At 40.0% G+C, this 18,275-nt stretch overlaps 1 protein-coding gene across 6 annotated transcripts in view; it reads right to left on the reverse strand.

The window, feature by feature from the left end:
* Positions 1–18,275, reverse strand: part of POLN (DNA polymerase nu) — a 219,602-nt gene that overhangs the window by 195,156 nt on the left and 6,171 nt on the right. For 4 of the 6 annotated variants that reach the window (XM_075857041.1, XM_075857079.1, XM_075857070.1 and 1 more), the window contains exons 2-3: positions 17,040–17,154; positions 16,651–16,765 (exon numbers count right to left, since the gene is read on the reverse strand). The gene's annotated coding sequence lies outside the window, so the exon portion shown is untranslated. The remainder of the gene's footprint in view (positions 1–16,650; positions 16,766–17,039; positions 17,155–18,275) is intronic. The other 2 variants (XM_075857050.1, XM_075857059.1) reach the window with 1 other exon arrangement.

The raw sequence follows: 18,275 nt of genomic DNA on the forward strand, positions 1-18,275 counted from the left end.
AGATGTTTGTAGGCTTATTAAGGGCGTTTTTTCAGGCGTAAATTGATGCGTAAAACGCCCGAATTACGTCTGAAAACACTGCGTGTGAACATACCCTCAGGGTCCGACATGGGCCGTGTAAACGAGCGCTGATCAACAAGACAGTTGATTGGCGCTCGTTTGCTCCTTTTACAGTGAGCTATGTATGGGGACAAGCACTCCTTACTCCGATCACTTGTCCCCATACATTTCTATCATGTCGGCAGCATGTCTCACTGTTTACATGGGGGGATGTGCTGCTGACAATATTTCATGGTGCATAAACTATACGATTAACTGATGAACGAACGTTTGCTTGTTCATCGGCTGTTCGGTGCCCTGTTTAGGCCCCATGCACACGAACGTAAAAACGCCCGTAATCACGGGCCGTAATTACGGCATGTAATTACGGGCCCATAGATTCTATTGGCCACGGGTACCTCCCCGTATGTTTACGGGAAGGTGCCCGTGCCGTTGAAAAATATAGAACATGTCCTATTTTAGGCCGTAATTACGGCACGGGCAGCCCCATAGAAGTTTATGGGGCTCCCGTAATTACGGGTGTATACATGTGTGCACCCGTAATTACGGGAGCGTTGCTAGGCGACTTCAGGGGACAGTCACTGTCCAGGGTGCTGAAAGAGTTAACTGATAAGCAGTTACTCTTTCAGCACCCTGGACAGTGACTTCCGATCACAATATAAATCAACTTGTAAAAAAAATAGAAGTTCCTACTTACTCAGAACTCCCTGCTTCTTCCTCCAGTCCGGCCTCCCGGAATGATGTTTCAGCCCATGTGACCGCTGCAGCCAATCACAGGCCAATCACAGGCTGCAGCGGTCACATGGACTGCCGCGTCATCCAGGGAGGTCGGACTGGATGTCAAGAGAGGCGCGTCACCAAGACAATGGCCGGGTAAGTATGAATTTCATTTACTTTTACCTCGGAAAGGGCTGCCCCTTCTCTCTATCCTGCACTGATAGAGAGAAGGGGCTGCCGATTAGTGCAGTGCAATTTTGCAGCGAAAACGTGCCCGTAAATATGGGTGGAATACTGTTGACACCGGACCCGTATTTACGGGCACAGGTCCGTAAATACTGGTGCAATATGGGTCGAATATGTGTGACCAATGACCCGTATTTTCGGGAGGGAAAAAAATAAGTTTGTGTGCATGAGGCCTTACACTGGGCAATGATCGGGAACCCGATAATTAACCCATTTAACAGAGCCTTAAGGGTATGCTCCCACAGTCAGGATACACATATTGGAAGACTACAATGAATGGCATCTGACTGCAGTATCCTGTGTGGTCTTTCAATATGGGTTGGTAATAAATATGTTGTTGAATATGCCCCTTGTTTGATGTATCGGTAATGATAAATATCTTCTTGGCACTAGTACACTTTATTACTTGTTTACTGTATGTATGCGGGATTAACTTGTCCGTATACCTAAGGGCTTATTCAGATAAACGGGATATTCGTCTGTGCAACGCGCGTGATTTTCACGCGCGTCGCACGGACCTATATTAGTCTATGGGGCCTGCAGACGTGCATGATTTTTACGCAGCGTTTGTCCGCTGCGTAAAAGTCACGACATGTCCGTTCTTTGGGCGTTTTTCACGCATCACGCACCCATTGAAGTCAATGGGTGCGTGAAAACCACGCATGCCACACGGAATTACTTCCGTGCGAACTGTGTGATTCGCGAAACAGCTGTGAAAAGGATGAATGAAAACAGAAAAGCACCACATGCTTTTTTGTTTACAAACATCCAAACGGAGTGTCATAATGATGGCGGCTGCGCGAAAAGCACGCAGCCGCGCATCATATGCTGAGGCCACACGGAGCTGTCAAGTGCCTTTTGTACAAGCAAAAGGCACACGCTCCTGTGAATCCAGCCTAAGGCCTAATGCACACGACCGTGTTTTTGCGGCCGCAATTCCCCCGAAAATCCACGGGAGAATTGCGGCCCCATTCTTTTCTATGGGGCCGTGCACACGACCATAGTTTTTGCGGTCCGTGCACGGCCCGGGAGCCCGGACCGCAGAAAGAACGGGCATGTCTTATTACGGCCCGGTTCTGCGGTCCGGGCTCATTGAAAACAATGGCCGCGGCCATGTGCATGTGCGGGCGGCCTGCGGCTGACAGTCCGCTGACAGTCCGCAGCCGGCCGACCCGAAAATCACGGCCGTGCACACGGCTACGGTCGTGTGCATGAGGCCTAAGGGATATTATAATGATTTGTGGCGATGCTATATGACCCACGGATGTTGTCCTGCATTTCACTTCCATTTTGCTATAGGTTAATGCAGTGATATGGTAAGTGTTGACTATACCCTTATGTACGTCGTCATGTACGGTGCAGAGATAGATGCCTGCAACCATTTTATTGGGGTGTCATTTGATGTGTATGTCTTCCGCTATTATTGGGTTAATTAAAAACTTTTTTGGCTCCTAACATTTTCAATTTAGGAACCAAAGGCGCCCAGGTAAAATCTGTACATGTTAAGAAAATACTTATTTGTATTGTTTCTTAGTATTTTTTTAACCCCTTGGAGACAGCTAATTTTTTTATTTTATTTTTGTTTTTCCATCATCGCATTCCAAGAGCCAAAAATTTTCCGTCGACATGGACGTATGAGGGCTTGTTTTTAGCAAGACGAGTTGTCGTTTTTCATGGCACCATTTAATGTGCTGTATAATGTACTGGGAAATACGAAAAAAAATCTAGTAAACTTGAAATCATTTCTTTGTAGGGTGGAATGTAGAAAAAACAGTAATTTCTCAGTTATTATTTGGGCTTCTCTCTTACGGCGTTCACCGTGCAGTAGAAACAACACGTTAACTTCATTCTGCCGGTAAATATGCTTATGGCGATATTACATTTTTATAGTTTTATTTTCATTTTTTTTACAAAGAAAAACACCATTAGTAAAAAAAAAATTGTTTTATTTTTCCATCGATGGAGCGATGTGAGAGATTTTAGTTTTTATTGGTACCATTTTGGGGTACATCTGACTTTTTGATCACTTCTTTGGGGGGAAGGGAGGTGACCAAAAAAAAGCAATTCTTGCAGGGTAATTTTCTTTTTCCTACGACGTTCACCCGGCGGATTAAATATTGTGATATTTTACTAATTCACACTTTTACAGATGCGGCGATAACAACTATGTTAACTTATTAGATTGCTTACATAATTTTTTGTAGAAATTTTGTTTCCTTTTTTTTTTTTCGTCTCCCTTGGAGCCTTTACTATACCTCCCAACTTTTGAATTGGGAAAAGAGGGACATTTTAAGCCACGCCCCCTAACCACATCCAATATCCCGCATCAACACATCAAATCACGGCCAGATCCATATATGGACACAGTGACGTCACTCACTACTGAAGCGGAATCCCCGACCCTGTGGTTGGGGATTCCTCTCCAGTAGAAGTCAGTGACTACACTGTCCATATATGGACATTGAAGTCAGTGACTTCTCCTGGAAGGGGAGGGATGGGTGCAACCTACAAGGGGCTGTGTGGCATTACCTGCAGGGGGCTGGGTGGCATTACCTGCAGGGGGCTGGGTGGCATTACCTACAGGGGGCTGCGTGGCATTACCTACCAGGGGGGCTGTGGCATTATCCACAGAGGGCTGTGTGTGGCAACAAATTTAAATGAAATTCATCCGATTTTAAAACGGACAGGGAAAAAAACGGCTGCAAAACGGGTCAAAATCGGCCGTTAAAAACGGCAGCACGGCCCGGAACAGATGCAAAACGGCCGGGAAAAACGGCCCGTTTTTATCAGCCGACACTCTGACCCTGTCGTGTGAATAAAGCCTACATCTACCGCTCTCCGCTCTGGCGGCAATGTGGCACCTACAGGGGGCTGTGTGTGGAGGGATCTACAAGGGGGCTCTGGTGGATGATTGTTCCATTGACCGGTAGCAGAGTTACACAACTGGAAAAAATAATTCCCCTTCATGTAAATCTGCTACCTGTCAATTGAAAAGTCATCAACCACAGGGTCTCCCTCTTGACTTTTATTGTTCTCAGCCTTTAGCTTTGTCCTGCAGCTGCTGCTGCCGTGATGAGCAAATGTTATACCCGAGATAGGAAAAGTAACATAAAGACGATATAACCGGATCCATAATATCTGTGATATCCAGACAGTCCAGAGATCCGCAGTGAGAATGTGCGCGTGTTATTTGCAGAAGGATCTGGCCGTGATTTGATGTGTTTATGCGGAATATTGTAGGGTATAATATGGTTAGGGGCGTGGCTTAAAATGTCCCTCTTTTCCGAATTCAAAAGTTGGGAGGTATGCAGTCATGAGGTCATGTCGTCACCTCTCCATACTTCACCTTCACTGCTTCATCCAGGAGACCGGTAACTATTTCAGAGCTGCTGACAGGCTGAAATAAATCATGTGACTCCACAGAAACAGGAAGCATTGTGTTTGGAACGTCTACGTTTTTTTATCGATGAGGGGCTTGTGCAAATACAATGTGCTGCTGCCGATAGCAGCCAATCAGATGACAGATCTCATTTATCAATCACATGCTGGGAAATTAAAGCAGTGACACCATTTAGTTGCTATGGGCAACCACTATATTTTTATTTTGCTTTTTTAACATCCTTCGGTAACTTCAGATGGTGCTGAATAAAGTCTCCAGTGTAAACGTATAAAGTGCAAACCTCCTAACAGTCTGGCTTATCACAGGACACCCCATGAACAGGGCCACTAAGAGGCGGGGCTTATGAAGATTGGGAGTTTCTAGACAATTTTGGGTGCATTCCTGGGGATGGGGCGCCATTCTCTACCCCAGAGCAGCATGCGCCAGATTCATATATGCGGAGCATGCCTCGTTGATGAATTTGTCGTAGGGGGGAAATCGCCTGGTCCACAGGATAGACCATAAATGTCTGATAGATGCGGGTACAACCTATGAGAACTAAAGGAGGCATTATTACTGTATGGGGCACTAAGGGGGCACTATTACTGAGAGGGGGCACAAAAGGAGCAGTGTTACTGAGGGGGCACTTTTATTGTGTGGGATACTATTACCATCTGGAGCACTGTGGGTGCTGGGTTTATTTAGAGGATGGCGTATAGGCAGAGAGGATGCTGGTAAAGCGAGGAACTAACATGTCTGTGTGAAATTGTGCAGACTCGTGGCTGAAAGAAGTCGTCTTGGCAGTTTGGGCCGGATGGAGAAGAAAAGTAAAGAGAACTTCTACAATCAGAGAAGATCTCCCCTTATTAGTCACTGAACGTAACTGTAGTATAATCACTTATATGGTCTGCAGAGCGCCTGTGTGGAAGCGGTATCTACCACTATACGGTCACTGTGTGGTGGTAATATTGGTCTATGTACAGTGGAGAAGACCTATGAAGACTGCGGGTAATATTCAGTCACTTTGTGCTTATGGTGTGGAGGTATTATTCAGTAACAGTATGGGGTATTATTCAGTAACAGTATGGGGGTATTATTCAGTAACAGTAAGTGGGTATTATTCAGTAACAGTATGGAGGTATTATTCAGTAACTGTATGGAGGTATTATTCAGTAACAGTATGGAGGTATTATTCAGTAACTGTATGGAGGTATTATTCAGTAACTGTATGGAGGTATTATTCAGTAACAGTATGGAGATATTATTCAGTAACAGTATGGGGTATTATTCAGTAACAGTATGGGGGTATTATTCAGTAACAGTATGGAGATATTATTCAGTAACAGTATGGGGTATTATTCAGTAACAGCACGGTGGTATTATTCAGTCACTTTGTGCTTATGGTGTGGAGGTATTATTCAGTAACAGTATGGGGTATTATTCAGTAACAGTATGGGGGTATTATTCAGTAACAGTAAGTGGGTATTATTCAGTAACAGTATGGAGGTATTATTCAGTAACTGTATGGAGGTATTATTCAGTAACAGTATGGAGGTATTATTCAGTAACTGTATGGAGGTATTATTCAGTAACTGTATGGAGGTATTATTCAGTAACAGTATGGAGATATTATTCAGTAACAGTATGGGGTATTATTCAGTAACAGTATGGGGGTATTATTCAGTAACACTATGGGGGTATTATTCAGTATCAGTATGGAGGTATTATTCAGTAACTGTATGGGGGTATTATTCAGTAACAGTATGGGGTATTATTCAGTAACAGTATGGGGGTATTATTCAGTAACAGTATGGAGGTATTATTCAGTAACAGTACGGGGGTATTATTCAGTAACAGTATGGAGGTATTATTCAGTAACAGTATGGGGTATTATTCAGTAACAGCATGGGGGTATTATTCAGTAACAGTATGGGGGTATTATTCAGTAACAGTATGGGGGTATTATTCAGTAACTGTATGGGGGTATTATTCAGTAACAGTATGGGTTTATTATTCAGTAACAGTATAGGGATATTATTCAGTAACAGTATGGGGGTATTATTCAGTAACAATATGGGGTATTATTCAGTAACAGTATGGAGGTATTATTCAGTAACAGTATGGGGGTATTATTCAGTAACAGTATGGGAGTATTATTCAGTAACAGTATGGAGGTATTATTCAGTAACAGTATGGAGGTATTATTCAGTAACAGTATGGAGGTATTATTCAGTAACAGTATGGTGGTATTATTCAGTAACAGTATGGGGTTATTATTCAGTAACAGTATGGAGGTATTATTCAGTAACAGTATGGGGGTATTATTCAGTAACAGTATGGGGGTATTATTCAGTAACATTATGGGGTATTATTCAGTAACAGTATGGAGGTATTATTCAGTAACAGTATGGGGGTATTATTCAGTAACAGTATGGGGTATTATTCAGTAACAGTATGGGGGTATTATTCAGTAACAGTATAGGGATATTATTCAGTAACAGTATGGAGGTATTATTCAGTAACAGTATGGGGGTATTATTCAGTAACAGTATGGGGGTATTATTCAGTAACAGTATGGGGGTATTATTCAGTAACAGTATGGGGTATTATTCAGTAACAGTATGGAGGTATTATTCAGTAACAGTATGGGGGTATTATTCAGTAACAGTATGGTGGTATTATTCAGTAACAGTATGGAGGTATTATTCAGTAACAGTATGGGGGTATTATTCAGTAACAGTATAAAGGTATTATTCAGTAACAGTATGGAGGTATTATTCAGTAACAGTATGGAGGTATTATTCAGTAACAGTATAGGGATATTATTCAGTAACAGTATGGGGGTATTATTCAGTAACAGTATGGGGTATTATTCAGTAACAGTATGGAGGTATTATTCAGTAACAGTATGGGGGTATTATTCAGTAACAGTATGGGGGTATTATTCAGTAACAGTATGGAGGTATTATTCAGTAACAGTATGGGGTTATTATTCAGTAACAGTATGGGGGTATTATTCAGTAACAGTATGGGGGTATTATTCAGTAACAGTATGGGGGTATTATTCAGTAACAGTATGGGGTATTATTCAGTAACAGTATGGAGGTATTATTCAGTAACAGTATGGGGGTATTATTCAGTAACAGTATGGGGTATTATTCAGTAACAGTATGGGGGTATTATTCAGTAACAGTATGGGGGTATTATTCAGTAACAGTATAGGGATATTATTCAGTAACAGTATGGAGGTATTATTCAGTAACAGTATGGGGGTATTATTCAGTAACATTATGGGGGTATTATTCAGTAACAGTAAGGGGGTATTATTCAGTAACAGTATGGGGGTATTATTCAGTAACTGTATGGTGATATTATTCAGTAACAGTATGGAGGTATTATTCAGTAACAGTATGGGGGTATTATTCAGTAACAGTATGGAGGTATTATTCAGTAACAGTATGGGGGTATTATTCAGTAACAGTATGGGGGTATTATTCAGTAACAGTATGGGGGTATTATTCAGTAACAGCATGGGGGTATTATTCAGTAACAGTATGGGGGTATTATTCAGTAACAGTATGGGGGTATTATTCAGTAACAGTATGGGGTATTATTCAGTAACAGCATGGGGGTATTATTCAGTAACAGTATGGGGGTATTATTCAGTAACAGTATGGGGGTATTATTCAGTAACAGTATGGGGGTATTATTCAGTAACAGTATAAAGGTATTATTCAGTAACAGTATGGAGGTATTATTCAGTAACAGTATGGGAGTATTATTCAGTAACAGTATAGGGATATTATTCAGTAACAGTATGGGGGTATTATTCAGTAACAGTATGGGGTATTATTCAGTAACAGTATGGAGGTATTATTCAGTAACAGTATGGGGGTATTATTCAGTAACAGTATGGGGGTATTATTCAGTAACAGTATGGAGGTATTATTCAGTAACAGTATGGGGGTATTATTCAGTAACAGTATGGGGGTATTATTCAGTAACAGTATGGCGGTATTCAGTAACAGTTTGGAGGTATTATTCAGTAACAGTATGGAGGTATTATTCAGTGACAGTATGGGGGTATTATTCAGTGACAGTATGGGGGTATTATTCAGTAACAGTATGGGGGTATTATTCAGTAACAGTATGGGGGTATTATTCAGTAACAGTATAAAGGTATTATTCAGTAACAGTATGGGGGTATTATTCAGTAACAGTATGGGGTTATTATTCAGCAACAGCATGGTGGTATTATTCAGCAACAGTATGGTGGTATTATTCAGTAACAGTATGGAGGTATTATTCAGTAACAGTATGGGGGTATTATTCAGTAACAGTATAAAGGTATTATTCAGTAACAGTATGGGGGTATTATTCAGTAACAGTATGGGGTTATTATTCAGCAACAGCATGGTGGTATTATCAGTAACAGTATGGAGGGATTATTCAGCAACAGTATGGGGGTATTATTCAGCAACAGCATGGTGGTATTATTCAGTAACAGTATGGAGGTATTATTCAGTAACACTATGGGGTATTATTCATTAACAGTATGGGGGTATTATTCAGTAACAGTATGGGGGTATTATTCAGTAATAGTATGGGGGTATTATTCAGTAACAGTATGGAGGTATTATTCAGTAACAGTATGGGGGTATTATTCAGTAACAGTATGGAGGTATTATTCAGTAACAGTATGGAGGTATTATTCAGTAACAGTATGGAGGTATTATTCAGTAACAGTATGGAGGTATTATTCAGTAACACTATGGGGGTATTATTCAGCAACAGTATGGAGGTATTATTCAGTAACAGTATGGAGGTATTATTCAGTAACAGTATGGGGGTATTATTCAGTAACAGTATGGAGGTATTATTCAGTAACAGTATGGAGGTATTATTCAGTAACAGTATGGGGGTATTATTCAGTAACAGTATGGGGTTATTATTCAGTAACAGTATGGGGGTATTATTCAGTAACAGTATGGGGGTATTATTCAGTAACAGTATGGAGGTATTATTCAATAACAGTATGGGGGTATTATTCAGTAATAGTATAAAGGTATTATTCAGTAACAGTATGGGGGTATTATTCAGTAACAGTATGGGGGTATTATTCAGTAACAGTATGGAGGTATTATTCAATAACAGTATGGGGGTATTATTCAGTAATAGTATAAAGGTATTATTCAGTAACAGTATGGGGGTATTATTCAGTAACAGTATGGGGGTATTATTCAGTAATAGTATGGGGGTATTATTCAGTAACAGTATAGGGATATTATTCAGTAACAGTATGGAGGTATTATTCAGTAACAGTATGGGGGTATTATTCAGTAACAGTATGGGGGTATTATTCAGTAACAGTATGGGGGTATTATTCAGTAACAGTATGGGGTATTATTCAGTAACAGTATGGAGGTATTATTCAGTAACAGTATGGGGGTATTATTCAGTAACAGTATGGTGGTATTATTCAGTAACAGTATGGAGGTATTATTCAGTAACAGTATGGGGGTATTATTCAGTAACAGTATAAAGGTATTATTCAGTAACAGTATGGAGGTATTATTCAGTAACAGTATGGAGGTATTATTCAGTAACAGTATAGGGATATTATTCAGTAACAGTATGGGGGTATTATTCAGTAACAGTATGGGGTATTATTCAGTAACAGTATGGAGGTATTATTCAGTAACAGTATGGGGGTATTATTCAGTAACAGTATGGGGGTATTATTCAGTAACAGTATGGAGGTATTATTCAGTAACAGTATGGGGTTATTATTCAGTAACAGTATGGGGGTATTATTCAGTAACAGTATGGGGGTATTATTCAGTAACAGTATGGGGGTATTATTCAGTAACAGTATGGGGTATTATTCAGTAACAGTATGGAGGTATTATTCAGTAACAGTATGGGGGTATTATTCAGTAACAGTATGGGGTATTATTCAGTAACAGTATGGGGGTATTATTCAGTAACAGTATGGGGGTATTATTCAGTAACAGTATAGGGATATTATTCAGTAACAGTATGGAGGTATTATTCAGTAACAGTATGGGGGTATTATTCAGTAACATTATGGGGGTATTATTCATTAACAGTAAGGGGGTATTATTCAGTAACAGTATGGGGGTATTATTCAGTAACTGTATGGTGATATTATTCAGTAACAGTATGGAGGTATTATTCAGTAACAGTATGGGGGTATTATTCAGTAACAGTATGGAGGTATTATTCAGTAACAGTATGGGGGTATTATTCAGTAACAGTATGGGGGTATTATTCAGTAACAGTATGGGGGTATTATTCAGTAACAGCATGGGGGTATTATTCAGTAACAGTATGGGGGTATTATTCAGTAACAGTATGGGGGTATTATTCAGTAACAGTATGGGGTATTATTCAGTAACAGCATGGGGGTATTATTCAGTAACAGTATGGGGGTATTATTCAGTAACAGTATGGGGGTATTATTCAGTAACAGTATGGGGGTATTATTCAGTAACAGTATAAAGGTATTATTCAGTAACAGTATGGAGGTATTATTCAGTAACAGTATGGGAGTATTATTCAGTAACAGTATAGGGATATTATTCAGTAACAGTATGGGGGTATTATTCAGTAACAGTATGGGGTATTATTCAGTAACAGTATGGAGGTATTATTCAGTAACAGTATGGGGGTATTATTCAGTAACAGTATGGGGGTATTATTCAGTAACAGTATGGAGGTATTATTCAGTAACAGTATGGGGGTATTATTCAGTAACAGTATGGGGGTATTATTCAGTAACAGTATGGCGGTATTCAGTAACAGTTTGGAGGTATTATTCAGTAACAGTATGGAGGTATTATTCAGTGACAGTATGGGGGTATTATTCAGTGACAGTATGGGGGTATTATTCAGTAACAGTATGGGGGTATTATTCAGTAACAGTATGGGGGTATTATTCAGTAACAGTATAAAGGTATTATTCAGTAACAGTATGGGGGTATTATTCAGTAACAGTATGGGGTTATTATTCAGCAACAGCATGGTGGTATTATTCAGCAACAGTATGGTGGTATTATTCAGTAACAGTATGGAGGTATTATTCAGTAACAGTATGGGGGTATTATTCAGTAACAGTATAAAGGTATTATTCAGTAACAGTATGGGGGTATTATTCAGTAACAGTATGGGGTTATTATTCAGCAACAGCATGGTGGTATTATCAGTAACAGTATGGAGGGATTATTCAGCAACAGTATGGGGGTATTATTCAGCAACAGCATGGTGGTATTATTCAGTAACAGTATGGAGGTATTATTCAGTAACACTATGGGGTATTATTCATTAACAGTATGGGGGTATTATTCAGTAACAGTATGGGGGTATTATTCAGTAATAGTATGGGGGTATTATTCAGTAACAGTATGGAGGTATTATTCAGTAACAGTATGGGGGTATTATTCAGTAACAGTATGGAGGTATTATTCAGTAACAGTATGGAGGTATTATTCAGTAACAGTATGGAGGTATTATTCAGTAACAGTATGGAGGTATTATTCAGTAACACTATGGGGGTATTATTCAGCAACAGTATGGAGGTATTATTCAGTAACAGTATGGAGGTATTATTCAGTAACAGTATGGGGGTATTATTCAGTAACAGTATGGAGGTATTATTCAGTAACAGTATGGAGGTATTATTCAGTAACAGTATGGGGGTATTATTCAGTAACAGTATGGGGTTATTATTCAGTAACAGTATGGGGGTATTATTCAGTAACAGTATGGGGGTATTATTCAGTAACAGTATGGAGGTATTATTCAATAACAGTATGGGGGTATTATTCAGTAATAGTATAAAGGTATTATTCAGTAACAGTATGGGGGTATTATTCAGTAACAGTATGGGGGTATTATTCAGTAACAGTATGGAGGTATTATTCAATAACAGTATGGGGGTATTATTCAGTAATAGTATAAAGGTATTATTCAGTAACAGTATGGGGGTATTATTCAGTAACAGTATGGGGGTATTATTCAGTAACAGTATGGAGGTATTATTCAATAACAGTATGGGGGTATTATTCAGTAATAGTATAAAGGTATTATTCAGTAACAGTATGGGGGTATTATTCAGTAATAGTATGGAGGTATTACTCAGCAACAGTATGGTGGTATTATTCAGTAACAGTATGGAGGTATTATTCATTAACAGTATGGGGGTATTATTCAGTAACAGTATGGGGGTATTATTCAGTAACAGTATGGGGGTATTATTCAGTAACAGTATGGGGGTATTATTCAGTAACAGTATGGGGGTATTATTCAGTAACAGTATGGCGGTATTATTCAGTGACTGTATGGCGGTATTATTTAGTAACAGTATGGGGGTATTATTCAGTCACTGGTTATGGTGTGGCGATATTATTCAGTAACAGTATGGGGGTATTATTCAGTAACAGTATGGAGGTATTATTCAGTAACACTATGGGGTATTATTCATTAACAGTATGGGGGTATTATTCAGTAACAGTATGGGGGTATTATTCAGTAACAGTATGGAGGTATTATTCAGTAACAGTATGGAGGTATTATTCAGTAACAGTATGGAGGTATTATTCAGTAACAGTATGGGGGTATTATTCAGTAACAGTATGGGGGTATTATTCAGTAACAGTATGGGGGTATAATTCAGTAACAGTATGGAGGTATTATTCAGTAACAGTATAGGGGTATTATTCATTAACAGTATGGAGTATTATTCAGTAGCAGCATGGGGGTATTATTCAGTAACAGTATGGAGGTATTATTCAGTAACAGTATGGAGGTATTATTCAGTAACAGTATGGGGGTATTATTCAGTAACAGTATGGAGGTATTATTCAGTAACAGTATGAAGGTATTATTCAGTAACTGTATGGGGGTATTATTCAGTAACAGTATGGGGGTATTATTCAGTAACAGTATGGGGGTATTATTCAGTAACAGTATGGAGGTATTATTCAGTAACAGTATGGGGGTATTATTCAGTAACAGTATGGGGGTATTATTCAGTAACAGTATGGGGGTATTATTCAGTAACAGTATGGGGGTATTATTCAGTAACAGTATGGAGGTATTATTCAGTAACAGTATGGGGGTATTATTCAGTAACAGTATGGAGGTATTATTCAGTAACAGTATGGGGGTATTATTCAGTAACAGTATGGAGGTATTATTCAGTAACTGTATGGGGGTATTATTCAGTAACAGTATGGGGGTATTATTCAGTAACAGTATGGGGGTATTATTCAGTAACAGTATGGAGGTATTATTCAGTAACAGTATGGGGTTATTATTCAGTAACAGTATGGAGGTATTATTCAGTAACTGTATGGGGGTATTATTCAGTAACAGTATGGGGGTATTATTCAGTAACAGTATGGGGGTATTATTCAGTAACAGTATGGAGGTATTATTCAGTAACAGTATGGAGGTATTATTCAGTAACAGTATGGAGGTATTATTCAGTAACAGTATGGGGGTATTATTCAGTAACAGTATGGGGGTATTATTCAGTAACAGTATGGAGGTATTATTCAGTAACAGTATGGGGGTATTATTCAGTAACAGTATGGGGGTATTATTCAGTAACAGTATGGAGTTATTATTCAGTAACAGTATGGAGTTATTATTCAGTAACAGTATGGAGGTATTATTCAGTAACAGTATGGAGGTATTATTCAGTAACAGTATGGAGGTATTATTCAGTAACAGTAAGGGTGTATTATTCAGTAACAGTATGGGGGTATTATTCAGTAACAGTATGGGGGTATTATTCAGTTACAGTAAGGGTGTATTATTCAGTAACAGTATGGGGGTATTATTCAGTAACAGTATGGGGGTATTATTCAGTAACAGTATGGAGGTATTATTCAGTAACAGTATGGAGGTATTATTCAGTAACAGTATGGAGGTATTATTCAGTAACAGTATGGAGGTATTATTCAGTAACAGTATGGAGGTATTATTCAGTAACAGTAAGGGTGTATTATTCAGTAACAGTATGGGGGTATTATTCAGTAACAGTATGGGGGTATTATTCAGTTACAGTAAGGGTGTATTATTCAGTAACAGTATGGGGGTATTATTCAGTAACAGTATGGGGGTATTATTCAGTAACAGTATGGAGGTATTATTCAGTAACAGTATGGGGTATTATTCAGTAACAGTATGGAGGTATTATTCAGTAACAGTATGGGGGTATTATTCAGTAACAGTATGGGGGTATTATTCAGTAACAGTATGGGGTATTATTCAGTAACAGTATGGGGGTATTATTCAGTAACAGTATGGAGGTATTATTTAGTAACAGTATGGAGGTATTATTCAGTAACAGTATGGAGGTATTATTTAGTAACAGTATGGAGGTATTATTCAGTAACAGTATGGAGGTATTATTCAGTAACAGTATGGAGGTATTATTCAGTAACAGTAAGGGTGTATTATTCAGTAACAGTATGGGGTATTATTCAGTAACAGTATGGGGGTATTATTCAGTAACAGTATGGGGGTATTATTCAGTAACAGTATGGGGGTATTATTCAGTAACAGTATGGGGGTATTATTCAGTAACAGTATGGGGTATTATTCAGTAACAGTATGGGGGTATTATTCAGTAACAGTATGGGGGTATTATTCAGTAACTTAAAGCGTTTCTTAAAAAGGCGTCGCGTATAAAAAGAAGCTTCAGAGCAATTCTTTGGTGCCTAAAACGCCTAATTCCCATAGTCAATGGGAGCCCTAATTACATGCCAAAAAAACGCCCTGAAAGCGCGCGCACAACACGTAAAAAAACACTCGTTTTTTACACGTTTACAGTTTTTTTAGCGCTGCGTGAACAAGGCCTAACAATGCCTCCTTTAGTTCTCAATATAGGTCTCAGAGTTGGTACCCGCATCAGTTAGACATTATAGCCTATCCTGTGGCTGTGCCATAAATGTCAGAGATGGGAAGAACTCTTTAATTTGCTTTCTGCGCTTTTCTGTTTTTCCCCTGTGAAGAAGCAGCAGTAAATACAGGAGGTTTTATTCTCCTCCAATCACAGCGCAGCTTATACAATCTGGCTGCATGATACTGATGGAACCTAGAACCCTGCCGCGTCATAGACATTGTGCTCATCTCCAGGGTGATGACGTCGTGTTGCGGCATTTCTTGTTGATCGGTGAGAGAAGTCAGACACGTCTTCTAGGAGCTGTCGAGCGTTTCTACCTTAACAGGATATTCTTTACTTTGCAATTTTCTGACAACCTGTTCCCGGCTGGAGATACAGGTTGTCACCACCATGGAGCAGGACATCATGGAGTTTTTCGCATGGAGGAGGAGGACTGTTCCGCATCTGATGTGTAGCCCCCTGGTGATGGTCGTCTGGTCCACCTGCCTCTTTCTCGGGGTAACAACCCTTGGACTCTGCATCCCAGCTCTTCCTGTCTCCTGGCAGCCTGCAGGCTACACCCTTCTTTTCTATATATACTTTGATCACGCGATCTTGCATCTACTCAAGGTCTCCATGAACTTTTCAGACATGGACGACGTTGTTAGCAGATTTTTCCCTGTGTGTGGGACAACATTCATCCACGTCTCCATGTCTCACATGTACACACGCAGGAGAAGACGAAACCTTTGGTTTTACTCTATGTGTGTCCCCGTTACTGTTATGGGGGCCACAATCCTGTCCCTGGCATCTCGTTGTGTTATTTTAGAGATTGGCCATTGGTCCGGTGTCTCCGTAGGAACACTGGTGGGATACGCCATGTGCCTCCACCTTTATCTCCTGTACCGAGTCGTGACCACATGGGAAGGTGACGAGGACTGGATCGTACAGGACTGAGAATAGAGGCAGAATACCGGCCCATATGTCATCGCCTACACATATACAGATCCGCAATGAGGAGGCGGAGCTAACAAATCATTAATAAATATTATAATGTCTCATAATTAGCGCTGGTTTCATTTTTCACAATAATACGGTTTATAGGAAACACATGGACAAAAAGTGACATGAGAGGAGATGATCCTGGAGAAGCGGAGGATGGTAAGAGCTGGATGTGACTGTCAGTGAATGGAGACATGGATGGTGAGTGACTATTCACTGACAAGGATACTGGCCTGTGTGTATGGGAGCAGCACCAGTATGAGTGATGGGTAAGACTATGCTATTAGGGCCAAAGGTAAGTAAGAAGAAGAGAATAGCCAGTAATAATACTTACACTTTTTTCTATGACCGTCTGATAATCCAGAACAGGAGATAATCCGGCACATATCAGATCCCGTTAATAGAAGATTTATAGATTGTTCCTGTATTTGCATTTCACCAGGCTGTATCTAGAGAAAAAAATATGATGTGACAGCCCCATGTAAATCTCTGTTTCTAGCAATCTGTCATTCTGCTGCCCCATCACCTCACTAAAATATCTCAACTGTCGTCAAATTATCAGAACTTTTGCAAATTTGTTTTGAATTATTTTTTCCCTAGATGGCGCCATTTATTGTAAACCCACAACGTATCCCCAACAGTGTCAGTTCTTACTGAAGATATTTCACACAAAAGACAATTAGAAGTATAATAATACAAGAATGAGGTCACTATGCTACGCACTTAATAAAAAGAAAGACCGTATCCTTGTCAGTCTTTGTGCTGCGTCACATATAAGGCCCCTGGCGTTGCTTGGCGTCAGATCCTTGTATGAGCCGTGCTGGAAAGCTGAGGAAGCCTGAGGGGAGAAGAGGAGCTGCAAGGTGAGTTTTTCTTTTTCATTTATTGCCGATGTGGGGGAAGGATGGAGCATGGACGGCTGAAATAAGTGACACATTTATTGAGGGGCTTTACTGCAACTTTTCATTGTATTAGGACTGCCCTATGAGACGCCAATAACTTTTCTGTTCTCCACACTATGTAATGGTCCTCAAGTTCTCCAGCTGACTGTCCTGACCTGCAGCAAGAGCAGATTCTAGACCAGAACCCTAAACAAACAGACTCCAGACCCCCTAGATACAGACATACAGACCCCCAGACCAGAACCATTAAATATATACAGACCCAAGCCAATCCCATTAACCCCTTCCCTATGGAGCGGTGAGAGGGCTTGTTTTTTTTGTCATTTTTATTGGTACTATTTTTATGTAAATACAACTTTTTGGTCACTTTTATTTCATTTTTTGTAGGAGGTAAGGGGACAAAAAAAAATTCAATTCTTGTGTGTTATTTTCTTTTTTTTTTTACTGCGTTTACATAGAATAGTTTGGACCTTTACGGATGCGGCGAAACCAATTACGATTATTACTTTACATTACTTTAACCCGTTAGTGACCGCCAATACGCCTTTTAACGGCGGCCACTAACGGGCTTTATTCTGATGCATATGCCTTTTTACGGCGCTGCATCAGGATGAGTAAACAGAGCAGGGAGCCGTCAAATCTCCCTGCTCTCAGCTGCCAGAGGCAGCTCGTCCCTGTTCTGCCTGTGAGATCGATATAAGTATCGATCTCACATGTTTAACCCCTCAGATGCGGTGCGCAATAGCGAGCACCGCATCTGAGTGGTTTTGGAGAGAGGGACGGAGCTCCCTCTCTCTCCCACCGACACCCAGCGATAAGATCGCCGAGTGTCTGTGTCTTCTATGGCAGCCGGGGGCCTAATAAAGGCCCCCAGGTCTGCCTGTCATGAATGCCTGCTAGATCATGCCTCTGGAATGACCTAGCAGATGCCTGTCCGTTTTAAACGGACAGGCAGTAATACACTGCAATACAGAAGTATTGCAGTGTATTATAATAGCGATCGGAGAATCGCATAGTGAAGTCCCCTAGTGGGACTAGTAAAAAAGTTTAAAAAAAA

Source organism: Rhinoderma darwinii, chromosome 1 (assembly GCF_050947455.1).
Source record: "Rhinoderma darwinii isolate aRhiDar2 chromosome 1, aRhiDar2.hap1, whole genome shotgun sequence".
Lineage (NCBI taxonomy): Eukaryota > Metazoa > Chordata > Amphibia > Anura > Rhinodermatidae > Rhinoderma > Rhinoderma darwinii.